The 10,509-nt window shown below is 35.6% G+C and overlaps 1 protein-coding gene across 2 annotated transcripts in view; it reads left to right on the top strand.

The window, feature by feature from the left end:
- The window catches only part of LOC110038924, a 31,573-nt gene that overhangs the window by 18,609 nt on the left and 2,455 nt on the right, over nt 1-10,509 (top strand). The window lies entirely within an intron of this gene.

Raw genomic sequence — 10,509 nt, 5'->3', positions numbered from 1 at the left:
GGAACAGTAGCGACGGGGAGACGAGGGGGGGGGGGGGGGGTAATAATTTGGCAAATATAGTCAACTTGGAGAAAGTTATTGGCAATCTGTCCATGCAAAAATAGTGAGTTCCAGAGAAGTCATCCCTATGCATGCCAAATGATGCTTAACATTTTTTCTTGGTTTATTTTTTCCATTCATCTTGGCATGCAGAACCTCAAACTCGAGCCTTCACTACTGTTATACATTAGTTTCTCGCTTCATAATGCTTCCAATTTATTATTAATATTTTATTACAAATAAAACTTGTATTTTGTATGATAATGTGATGGGTTCAAATCCTTATCTATCATTTCATGTTTAAAGTGTAACTGTCTTCATGAATAAATTATTGATAGTGGTTTTTGGAGTACAATGTTCACCCTCTATAAGGTATGGCATTGGGGATTAGGGATTATGTTTTATTTTTTAGAGTTTGTTGATTGGGATTTATTTTATTATAGACCTTATTGATTCTATCCTTATTTTTAGTGGATCGGGCCTTTAGATTTGGATTTATAATTGTTCCAAAAAAGAAATGGTATCGATGGCTTGCATTTAAAAATAAAGATCTCATATGTTCAACCCTTTGAATGCAAAAATAATTATTGTGGGGTTTAAGTTCTATTGACTTTAATCTTTGGGATGTATATGACTTGACAAATAGGTGGGATTTATTATTCTATTATTTTGGTAGGGTGACCAGCTTAAGAATGTGTCTGTATATAAATTTGAATTTAATTTTTGAACGTTATTTTATGAAGTTTCGAAATGACTCATGCTTCCTAAGGAGAGGCAAATTTTAGTTCTTGTTTATTTTTAGTTTGCACAATCTCTTCGAATTTTAAGTTCATGTATTTAGCTTATTGAGTTCATGTATTTAGCTTATTTGTTGGATTACTTGCGGATGAGTTTGTTTTAGTGTGTGCTATATTAAGATCTTAGTTTTAGATTTGGGATGTTGGATCTCGATGTGTCCATGAGTTGTGGTAGGACTTTACCAACCTAAATGAATTGAGAAATGCTAGAAGAGATGTGATAGAGGATGGAAATATACTAAACTGGCTTAGAAATATAGAATATGGAATCAAAATGTTGACCAAATACCAATAAAAGTGGGAACCCGTCATAATCTCCTTGATTGTTTTTGAAATTTGCCAATTATAGGTAGGGATCTAGGGTCTTGAACACTTAAAAAAATGCGTTAAAATAAGTTCTAATTACATGATGAGTTTTACATGTAATAAATGCAGGATAATAAAAAAATAAGGGCAGCTGTCTTGAGTGCCGACTCGAACTTGGACTAGTAGTCGACAGTGTAGAGGAGTTCCTCTGTTTCCTTGGAGTATGCGTTGATTAACTTTTTCAGTTGTAGATGGCTACTCTGGTTGATTAACCATGCGAGTTAAGCAAGGCCTTAAAAGAGTTCTTCCTTGAGACTACTGGATAGTCTTCTTCTTAGTGGGCTTTTGAGTTCACTTAACGTTGGTTGGTGGATGCCTCAAATTTGGTGGGTGTACGTAGTATACATTTAGTTCCTTGATTTTTTTTGCATCTTTAGAAAGTGATGGTGAAAATAATAAGGGATTGTTATATTATATTTTTGTTCAAGAATAAATTTCATTCCTTGCTTTTTGGTAGAGTTATTTGATTTTTCCAATGAATCAGTACTTTCGATTGATTAGGCCTGTGTTTATTATTTATGTCTTCTTGCTCACAGTCGTTCCATTTGTTGACCTTATTTTACATGAGGTCTACTCTTCACCTTAGGCCCTTGGATTTAGCCTTAGGATTTTTCTTTTGATCCTCCTAGAGGACTAGTGTTGGGACCCACACAATTTAGAAAACTCAAGCCACTTCTTTACTCCTTTGAGTCTCATATGGTTGGTTTCGAATCCTCGGTATTTTGCTGAGTCGATTGAAACTAACTTGTTAAAGCTCAAGTTAAGTTCCTACAAGAATAAGAACAACCATAAAGAAGTACCTTGTGCTTGAACACTCACAAACATTGCAATTTACACATGCACACACATATACACCATAATACCCATTAAATTCAAACCAATTAAAAAAAAACTCTCACGACGCAAATTTGATATTCTTCGGCTCTAACCGAATAGCCCGCCACTGAGAATATTCTGTTAGACATTGGTCGTCACTTAAGTGAGGATCGGTCAACACTTCGCTAGTCAGATGGATCTGATCGGATCGACGAATGTCATCCACTGCACCACACACGATGCTAACTTAATTTAGCCCGATCGTCGACGAATTTATCCAGATGACCCCAGATGATGAAACAGACCGCTCGAGTGTGTCCGGGACATCTATTTAGCTTACTAAGGACTCCAATATTGTCATCATTTCGCGCAATAACTCGAGTGCGTCTGGGACCTGTATAAAGAATTAATTAAAAGAGAAGGGTTTAAGCTCATCTCAGGCTCGATTTGGGCTGAGCACGAGCCAATAACACCGGATCTCACAATAACACGATTTGTAATTTGAAATTTTGAATTTCATAATAAACTACTCAATCTCGCCTTAATTGAGTTTAAAAAAGAGTTATTATCTGCCAAATTGAGTTCCTCCACGAATGGAAAATCCTCCTCCCACTCAATGTCGTGTAGCGTTCTTTCTGGAACTCCCGTCATACAAGATCGCACCCGCTCTCCCTCTCGACACCGAAACCCTCTCCCTCGCTCGTCTCACCCTCTCGTTCGACTCTTTTTCCCCGAAGCCCTAACCACACCAGCTCTCCTCCATTCTCTCATAAAACTCCCCATTTGATTCTCCTTCACACAGCTGCACCCTCTCCCTTATTCGCTTCTTCCTTTTCGAAGCCCTCAATCGCGGCCCCCCACCCCGCTCCGACCGAACTCCCTAATCCCTTCTCACCAACGAGCAACCCCGCATACCAGTCACAATTGGAGCTAGTAAGGAGACAAATCTTTGAGGAACAGTAAACTCTAAAATCTTTCTTAACTTTTCTTCTTTTTGATCACAAGCAATGGTTTGTACTTTTTGTTTCTTCTCTGATGTGTGAAATATTTGGTTTGGTTTGCCATTAAATGCTCTTGAATATGTGAAACCGCCCCAACCCTTCCTTATTGTCACTATTTTGAAATATAAAGATTCATCTATTTTTAAGCAATGGCTAGAGGTTCGTTTTAGGCGTTGATGAAAAGTTTATCTACTAAGAATAGAAAAAATCTGAAGTAACTTTGGCATTTAATTTTCTGATATGCAGTTTCGGATTACCGGATCTCATTCTTGGTATTGCCTTTTGTTTTTTGGGTTACCATGATCTTGTCTGAAAAATACGAAGAATTTTTGGGGATTTGGTAAATAAAATTGCATGCAGTATTTCTCGTTTTTTTTCCCATATTCAAATGCTTTCTTAACCTTGGCCTTTGTGGTTGCTACATTATTTGGTGAATCTATCTTAAGCAATCCCTTTAAATGTTAATCTTTCTTTGCTTTAATTCACACAATCCTACTTTATCTAACTTCTTGTTCTTTCATGCATGAACCTTAACGAGATATGAAGAAATTGGTTAAATTTAATGCGAAAAAAAAGAAAAGAAAATAAAAGGTTTTAAGGTTCCTAAAATATGCATGCTATATGCTTGCTCTGAAAATCATTTCATCTTGCTATGTACGAATTAATGGGTATGTGCTGATTTCCTGACAGTTCGGAAAGGATTTATGTGCAACTTTGGGGCTGATTTGTTCACTGTTTTTGGGGGGCTTTCTAAACCATTTAAGGGCCAATTCATTCACTGTTTTTGGAGAGCTTTGTGCACCATTTAAGTGCTGATTTGCTTACTGTTTTGGAGTTTTTAAATACAGATTTTTGAGCCCATTCGTTCATTGTTTTTTTGGAGAGCTTTGTGCACCATTTGAGTGCTGATTTGTTAATGTTTTGAAGCATTTAAATGCAGATTTTTGGGTCAATTAGTTCACAGTTTTTGGGGGGCTTTGTGAACCATTTAAGGGTCACTTCGTTCACTGTTTTTGGAGAGCTTTGTGCATCGTTTAAGTGCTGATTTGCTTATTGTTTTGGAGCCTTTAAATGCAGATTTCTGGGCCCATTCGTTTACTATTTTTTTTTTACATGTTTTTGCTCAATTTGTGTCTGATTTGTTTACTGTTTTGGAGCTTTTAAATGCAGATTTCTGGGCCAATTTGTTCACTGTTTTTGGGGGCCTTTGTGAACCATTTAAGGGCTAATTAGTTCACTATTTTTTGAGAGCTTTGTGCGCTATTGCACAATTTAAGTGCTGATTTGCTTACTGTTTTGGAGCTTTTAAATGCATATTTTTGGGCCCATTCGTTCATTATTTTTTTGGAGGGCTTTGTGCCCCATTTAAGTGTTTATTTGTTTATTGTTTTGGAGCTTTATATGCAGATTTTTGGGCCCATTCGTTCACTATTTTTTTGGAGGGCTTTGTGCCCCATTTAAGTGTTGATTTGCTTACTGTTTTGGAGCTTTTAAATGCAGATTTTTGGGCCCATTCATTCACTGTTTTTGGAGAGCTTTGTGCACCATTTGAGTGTTGATTCGCTTACTGTTTTGGATTAAATGCATATTTTTGGGTCAATTTGTTCACTATTTCTAGAGGGTTTTGTCCACCATTTAAGTGTGAATTCGTTTACTGTTTTTTTGGAGAGGCTTAAAATTCATTCTTTGGCTTTATGCGTTTATTGTTGTGGAAGAATTTGAAATGGCTTATTGGGTCAGTTTCCCCTCATTTTCTCTTTATTTTGTCTTTTTTTTCTTTTTCTCACTTGATGAATTAGTTTCACGAGCTTATATCCAAATTTAAGTCCGTATAGTGTAGGGATATGTGGATCATCGAGTGTGGCTACAAGTTGGACGGCTCGAGGTTTACAGGCGATGATAAGAACGCTTATGTGTGCTAAGAGTGGGGTATTAAAATAATATATTTTACTCCAACGACCCTCAGTGAGGGTTAGGGCCGACAATACTATTCACAAACTCGGTGAGGAGTTGCCCATTGCTTTTTTAGGTTGTCGGTATCCGATTAGGATGATTAATTTGTGAACTATCTAATTTGCGAAAATACTTACATATAAAATAACAAAAAAAAAATATTTTTCTCATGATACTACTACTTTTAACTACTGAGTAAACTCTACATGCATTACGACATCAAAGAATTTTGCGTATAATCCTACAAAAGTCCACTTGTTAATCACTTTGATTAGGCCAGAAGTTGCCCTCCTTAGATTGGTTGGTTGTTTGCTTCTTTCCAAGGCTGGGTTATAAAGCGCACAACCCAGCTCTGAGGCCGCCCTGAGCCTGAATTTTTATGCCCCGGTTCGATTGTTCATATGTGTGTCACTTGTTCTTTTACTCATACATATACCTATGTTTGCTATGTTTGTTAAATTCTCTACAATACTTGCTTACTTTTATCTGTGATGCTAACCCTTTTATAGCAGCAACAGGATCTCAGGTACACACGTCTATTTCATTCTACTGCATTTTAATGTCTTTTGCATCACATTTTACTGCAATATTTACTGCTCCTTTACCACTTTTTACTTCTACATTAGTTACTTATAAAACTTGCAAAACCTCTAGCACAATAACAGTAGGACGTCGGTTTAGGAGGCACATCGACTCAACAATATCCATACACATAAAACCCGAAGTCTGTACGACAAGAAGCTCAAAACAAGCTTGTTAGGCAGCATGATGAGGATGCATACAGACAACAATCAAGACAAAACATGAACGGATATACTCCAACTAAACCATTCATTAGTTTTAAACAACATGACCCGCAGGACTTCGAGGTAGTTCGTTTAGCATAACGTAAATCCTCAGTCTTTAGGCTATTGCATAACCATATTGTGCAGCTTAAGTCTTAACTCTCTTTAGGCTCTGAGGTTGTCATTTGATGCGACGTAAACCCTCCCATCTTCGTAGGCTATTTGCACAATTAGGTGTTATGCAAGTATAAGCCCTAAGTAAGAAAATTCGCAAGAGCAAACACTAAAATAATTTCATTCTAAAAAACAGTCGGATAGTCTGAGATGTCACCGAGGTTCTCCTCAGGATCCGTGACATCCCCTACTTTTCCCTCATTTGGACTCCTAGAAATAACTATTCCTACTCGAGCCACTCCCACTTGATTTTCTATGTCCAACCATGAAAAGTTAAGTTTTGAATTATTGAAGATTAGTACCTCTAATCATTATCGAGAGTTTTCTTAAGTGACGTCTTTCATTTGAGATGTAATTAACTATAGGGGCTTGCTCTTATAGGGAACTTGAAACCAAGAGAAAATAAATTTTACCTATTATTTATATTAGGTAGGCGGACTTGTTAGTCACAAGTAAAAGGTCCGCAAACTATATAGATGTCATAAATCTTTATTTTATATAATTGAGCCACATTTTCCAGTAATGTTCCTATCTCTCGGGATAAGCGTATTATTTGTAGGGTTGTGCTCGATTACTTAAACTATTAAATATATGAGATCTCTATGGTATAATTTTATATATATATATATATATATAAATAAACTTAAAACACTTCAAAAAATTGACCGACACCATTTTGCAGACCTAGAAGGGAGATTGCCACCTTTAATGGATCTCATTTTGTGAGGACGACCACTTGGACTTGTGAGAGAGCAAATTAACTCTCAATTTATTGAGTATGTTGTCATAAAGGAGAGATTAAACTTTTTTTAAGCATGGGAACCATTTGAGTTAGGTATGTAGTAATGGGCGACTTAGATGCATGATGTTTGAGGTTGAGTTTTTGTTCAATTCTAATAATTATACTAGCGCTTTGAAAGGAACTCATTATCGGTCGAGGAGTTAAATGTTTTATTATGTTCCCTTTATATGGGCTCTTTTTTGGTAAATTATAAGAACTTATCTATTTACTTTGCTTGATTCCTTATTTTTTGTATTGCGGCTCAAAGGCCAGAAAGGAATGAGGAGACTTAGGGTCTGTTTGGGGCAGCTGCAATATTTCCAGCTTATCCAAATAAGCAGTTTATCCTGATAATCTGCCGATCAGCAGTTTATCCTGCTAGCTGTTTGGTTTGTGTGTTTCGAAAACAGCTGATTCTAGATAAATGACTATTCTGCCCTTATTCAGGATAAGTTGTTTAGTTGTTTGGTTTGTAAGTTTGAAAAATAGTTGATTTACAACTTTTTTGTTGATAAAAGTAAAAGATCATTCTGCAGGCGATGTGTTGCTGTTCAAAATGGGCCTCCATAAATGAATATGATATCAAATATTAGAATACTATATTCAATGAATCTGATATCAAAACAGATGGTTTTAGATATATAAGAAAATGGGCCTCCATAAATGAACATATCTGACAAGCTTGAGAATTTTCAATGACAAGCAAGACGACGCATAGACGACTCAAAACATTGAGACTGACAAAGTTGAGCATGCACATAGAGTCAAAAGATCACAAACAATATTTAAGCCAATTCATAAATCTTTCCTTATACTAATTTATTGATTGTTGATGTTGGTGAATCCAAAAGCCCAAATGCTTTGAAAAAACAATATTTTTTGAAGATTTTGTCAAGTGGTAAAATGCAATGGAAAAAGTAGTCATACAAAAATGAAGCTTCAATATTACTTGAGCTACTGATTAATTAGAGGGCATTGTAGAGTAAATTGATACTTAGGATGAAGGAGGATTACAATGACAATAAAATATAAAAAGGGGATGTTTGGTTTGACTTTTTGAAAATATATATATTTTCAAAGAACAGAGTAAATAAAACATTTGTTTAGAATATAAAATTAATAAAGTTTTAAAGCTTCAATCATTTTCAAAATAGAAACTTATTGAAAATATTGAGCAAGCATCAATCCAAGTGAGCCAACAAATTGAGTGCAAACACAAAAAACTAGCTATACATACAAAGAACAATAATACTCACCCTGGGCATGATAAACAAACTCAACTCCTCATCTTTTCAGCTTGCAAACACCCACGAAGATACTTGTAAACACCATAAATAACAGTGCCACCCACGAAGACAACAACAGTTAGAGTAAATGAAGGATAAACAAATTTAACATAAATAACAGTGCCACCCACGAAGACAACCATATAATGCAATATGGATCTGTGATTATACAGATGCCAAGATGTCAATGTCGGTCAACTTTTTGTTTTCACGGTAGGACGTGAAAAATCAAGTGGGAGTAGCTCAAATCGGAACAGTTATTTTCAGGAGTCCAAAAGAATGAAAAAGTATGTGATGTCACAGATACTGAGGATAACCCTCAATGACACTTCCCAAACTATCCTACTGTGACTGCATTTTGGAGATGATGTTATTCAATTGTTCAATCCTGTCACTTTTATTATGCATAATATACATTTGCATAATATCTGATTATGCAAATAGCCCGCAAAGAGATGAGGGTTTACATCGTAACGAACGACAACCTCAGAACCTAAAGTGAATTAGGACTTAGCTGCACAACATGGTTGTACAGGAGCCTAAAAAAGACATGAGGATTTATGTCGTGCTAGACGAGCTATCTCGAAGCCCTAAGTGTTGTTATTTAGATTAGGAAAATTTAGCTGGTGTAGACTTGTTTTGCTGTTGTAGAATGACGATCACATCCACTTGTGTCTGCTCCAAGCTCCTCGTTGCGCTGCCCACGAAGTTGCTCCAAACTCGTTGAAGTAGCAGTCATGAAGTCGAAGGTTTAAAAGGTTTTACCAGGTGTGTTTCATGGTTTTGGTTTTACATGCAGAATAAGCAAATTACAGGTAAATAAAATGTATCTGAACAGTAAAATACTGCAAATAAACTGTAAAAATGTACCTGGACATCTGCTATTATTGCGTGATTAACATTGTAAGCATAATATGATTTGCAACATATTTAAATAAACTTGAAAGAAAAATAAGCAAAGCGAGAAAACCCAGCACCAAAGTCAGAAAAACGAGTCGTAGCAAAATACAAACAGGTAAAGCAAAATCTGTAGTCACATATGAAAGACCAGGACTAGGTATAAGACATCAGTAAAGGTGGGGGCTCAGAGCTGTACTGTGTGCTTCTCAAGCTTGGGTAAGAGTTGCCAACCACACAATCTACGGAAGACAGTCTTTAACCTCAATCCAAGTGACTAGTTGTTGACCTTTATAAGTTTTACTAAAATTCTTTAATATTTCATGCAAAAGTTGTTGTTTAGATTTACATGCACAGTTCACTTTAACATACAAAAGAATTATTTATTTTTTTTTATTTTTGTAAATATTTTGTAAAGTAGTATAGTCCACAGACTAGTCACTCTAATCTGGCTAGGAATACTGACGACTTAAGAGCATCGAGGGCAACAATTTGACTAAAAGTTGGCGACTAGTATCATCGGTCCTTATCCTCTCCGCTCATTGAAGGTCAGGGAGGTAGGCGATACTATTTTAATAATTCCACTTCGTATCCCTCGTTAAAGCACACATAAGCAGTGTCGTCATCGCCTTCGCCACTTAGACCCTAGACTTATTCTACTCCAGTGATCCATATGTGACATTAATAAATGTCCTCAATTGCCAGGAGGATTTGAGTGTAATGTTCAAACTCAAATTCCGGTGTACTGGGTTTCACTGTAGGTTAAGTCATTGCGGGAATTTCAATTTTGATTTAATTAAGAAAACATGAACTACGTCTCAGTGCATCCTCATGTCTAGTGTCTTAGTCAATTTATGAATTAGGGTCAAGTGTCTAACTTTATTATTCATTTGAAAATTAGGTAGATGAACGCTCACGTAGGGTGTGCTCCTAAAATCCAGGAAGTCTACACTAAGAATTAGGTAGATTGACTCTCATCTTGGATATGTTCCTAAAATCTAGGATGCCTACACTGAGAATTAGATAGATAGACTTTCAACTTGGGTGTGCTCGTAAAATCTAGGAAGCTTGCACTGAGAATTAGGTAGACGGACTATCACATAGGGTGTGCTCCTAAAAATCTAGGAAGTCTATAGTGAGAATTAGGTAAATTAACTCTTACCTCAGGTGTGCTTTTAAAATCTAAGAAACCTACACTTTTAACTTGTGTTTAAAGTGATTTAATGTGTTCTACTCTCAATTAAGTGTTATTCAACTAATTCTCAAATATTTCTAAGTGTCTTCCAAACAATTAAATCAGAAATTCTCATTTTTCGATTTAACCATTTAACAAAAGTTTCAGAACAAACGAAAAGAAAAGGTTGACCTATTTCCAAAACTAACAAATCAAATGGGAAAATAACAAGTGAATCAACCTAAAAACGTTTAAAATCTTTCAACAACCGTAATAAAATAGACGCTCGAGAAGAGTGCTTAAATTTATTCCAACAGAGTGTTTTGATCAACCTAAAAGTCTTCCAAGTAATTATGTAATAAAATGAAAAATTTATATATATATATATGTATGTATATATATATATATATATATATGTATGTATATATATATATATATAT

Source organism: Phalaenopsis equestris, unplaced genomic scaffold (genome assembly GCF_001263595.1).
Source record: "Phalaenopsis equestris unplaced genomic scaffold, ASM126359v1 Scaffold234359, whole genome shotgun sequence".
NCBI classification, from domain to species: domain Eukaryota; kingdom Viridiplantae; phylum Streptophyta; class Magnoliopsida; order Asparagales; family Orchidaceae; genus Phalaenopsis; species Phalaenopsis equestris.
The sequence above is the reverse complement of the archived record's forward strand: the minus strand, read 5'-3'. Positions and strand labels throughout refer to the sequence as shown.